General features: G+C 32.1%; 1 pseudogene; it reads left to right on the top strand.

The window, feature by feature from the left end:
- Window positions 1–2,999, top strand: part of LOC111732616 — a 12,132-nt pseudogene that overhangs the window by 3,655 nt on the left and 5,478 nt on the right.

The following is a 2,999-nucleotide window of genomic DNA, read 5'->3' on the forward strand; positions in this document are numbered from 1 at the left end:
AAAAATATTTTATTCTCTTTTTGTAATCGAGGTATAATTGACATGTATCTCAGATGTCTAACATGAGTTGATGTTTCTACATATTGCGAAATGATCGACATGATAAGGTTACCTAACCTCCACCACTACACATAGTTACAAAAATTTCTTTTCTTATGAGGAAGAATTTGAAGATCTACTCTCTTAACAACGTTCAGATATGCAATAGAGTAGTATAAACTAGAGACGCTGTGGCGTATATGCGTCCCTGTGACTTATTTATTTTATACTATCAGCTTGTACACTTTGCCCACCTTCACCCATTTTGCCCATCTGCCACCCCTGCCTCTGGCAATCATCAGACTATTCTCCGTATTAGAAGAACACATTGACTTCTTCAGAGTGGCAGCATTTCAAATAGTTTCTGATTTATGTCCTACATTTTATATGTAGTTTGGATATATTTTAAAGAGAATGTGATATGTAAATCACAAGGCATAACTTTTATTTCTTAAATGTAAAACTACGTAGCAAAGAAAATTCTTGCATCTCATCCTTGCTTATTGTTTCTAAATGTCTTAAGAAATATTTAGCATCCAGCAGAGAAATTTGAGAATCTGCCAAATGATCTTCGATCCTTGAAAGAAACAACAGATTTTTATAAACAAAAAGGAATCTGTATATATAACAGTTCGAGTCATTTCTTTAAAAATAACTAAAAGGGCTGTAACGATAGATAAAGAGATGAACAAATTTAAGATTGTAAACATGGACATAGTCAAACTTAATGATTGCCAGTGAGCACTGAATGATGATAAATGAAAGAATCCTCAAATCAAGAAAGTAAAAAGTAAATGTAGTTTGTTATATACAATGGAATATTTTTCAGCCATAAAAATGTTAAATTAGTCTGATGGAAAAAATCGAGAACCATATGATTTCACTTTTGAGGGATGTAAAAATGAAAACAACAAATGAATAAATAACAAACAACAAATGAATAATTGAAAAAACAACAAACAAAGCAACAAAAACTGATAGAGACAACAGTTTAGTGGTACTGGAGGAAAAGAGGTAGGGAGGAGGCAGATAAAGTTAAAAGAGAGAAATTTCACTATGGAGACGAACATACAATGCAATCAATATGCAGATGATGTATTATAGAATTGCACACTTGTAATCTATATAATTTTATTAACCAATACCATCCTAATCAAGTTTATTAAAAATGAATTAAAATCACGCAATAATTATTTTATATACCTTACCAAATATTTATAGCCAAAATCAAAAGTCATTATCCTTTCTCTCTAGTCATGTTAATGCCTTCTAATGTCATTTTCCCATCCTCACTTTCTGATAGAGGAACCTTGAGACTTGGTGTAATATATTCCCTGTCCAGACACATCTTTTTCTTATGGAAATATCTGTAACTAAAAAAAATGATCATGGCAGGAACAGAGAACATTAAAAGAAGTAATCTAGATGATGAATGAAATCTAGATAATTTCCAGGTTACATTCTCTGACAATAAGAAATGGTGTTTAAGAATTGCAAAATTAGTATACTCAGATTTCATATTAAACTACAGAGTAACTCGAAAACTGTGCATGTCTTAGTACAGCTTTCGCGAAGGGGAATTGCCTCTGCTTTCCAAATGAGGAGAGTATGGAGGGAAATGTGGAGAGGAGTAGCCAGGATACTATGCGCCTCAGACCATATTCCACAGAGACAGTCTTCAATGCAGTGCTAATCCAACCAGACAGGGCCTTGGTTCATTTCCCAATTACCACTTGATAAATAGACTGAGTTAAAGATGCAACACATCGTGGGGAAAAGAAGCTGTTTCAATGAATAAGGAGCTATTTTTACCAAAGGTACACTGATTTAAACATGAAATATGATCTTCAGGAAAAATAGGAATGGCAGAATTTGATACTCAACTATTTCAAATTAAAGGTTTCTATTACATAGACCATAGACTTTACAAAAGAAGCAACATGCAATGGTTTCAGCAAAATATAAATATGTAAGCAGTAATTTTATGCCACTTCTTTTACAGTAGTGTGTTATTTTTCAAGTGAATAATTGTCATCAAAGAAATATATTTCTTCCAATCGGATTAGTTTATGAGATAAAATCTGAATTTAAAATATACAGACTTTACGCATAAGTAATTAATCTTTCGATTTAAAAGTGAATGAGATATAAAATGGATGTAAAAACATCTTGATGTAATGGTTTTATATTTCTTAGATTTATTGATACTATTCAGAATATTAAATTAAAAATAATATATTCTATTGAATGTTCCATGAAGACCATTGAATTCTGAGGAAGAATATGAACGTTGGCATTGCACCGCTAAGATGAAGTCATTGAGGTCACATGACCTTCTAGATGTAGGGAAAGTTATTTAACTTCTTTCTATCTCTGACTCTATGCAAAATGTCTATGCAAAATGCAGGTAAAGACATTAACAGGGTAGTTCCTATATAAAAAGTGTTCAAAAATTGTCAAAAATATAAAATAGTTTTAAATAGTCAGTCCTATCTATCCCCATGGTTATGCTAGTTTATGATAGACAGAAAAAATAGTAAAGGAACTGGAATGCCCATGTTACAACTGAAAAATACCATTAACAGTTAATGGAGAGAGTAGATCAATTTCAGAAGAACATCAAATGAGATTATCTCTGGGGATTCTTTCATATATTAAATAAGATTTATGTTATATTTGCAATTAATTTTGCTTATATATCCATAACGATGTCTACTTTTCCTGTGTCCTCGACGTATAGGAGACTGGAACAGATGAGAGAAAAAAACTAAAAATAGAAGCCTGGTAAGTTGGCATGTTTTTTCCCAGGTATTGCTGCAGGTTTGTATCTACACAGCACTGAATAATCTACTAATTTTAAGCTCAGTCTTCCTGACAAAACACCTTCCTGTACATTGTCTTTTCTCCTAGACAGAAAAGGCTACTTCTAGGGCAGGATGAAAGATGAGCAAAGCTCAAAA

This window comes from Pteropus vampyrus, unplaced genomic scaffold, assembly GCF_000151845.1.
Source record: "Pteropus vampyrus isolate Shadow unplaced genomic scaffold, Pvam_2.0 Scaffold474, whole genome shotgun sequence".
Classification (NCBI taxonomy): Eukaryota; Metazoa; Chordata; class Mammalia; order Chiroptera; family Pteropodidae; genus Pteropus; species Pteropus vampyrus.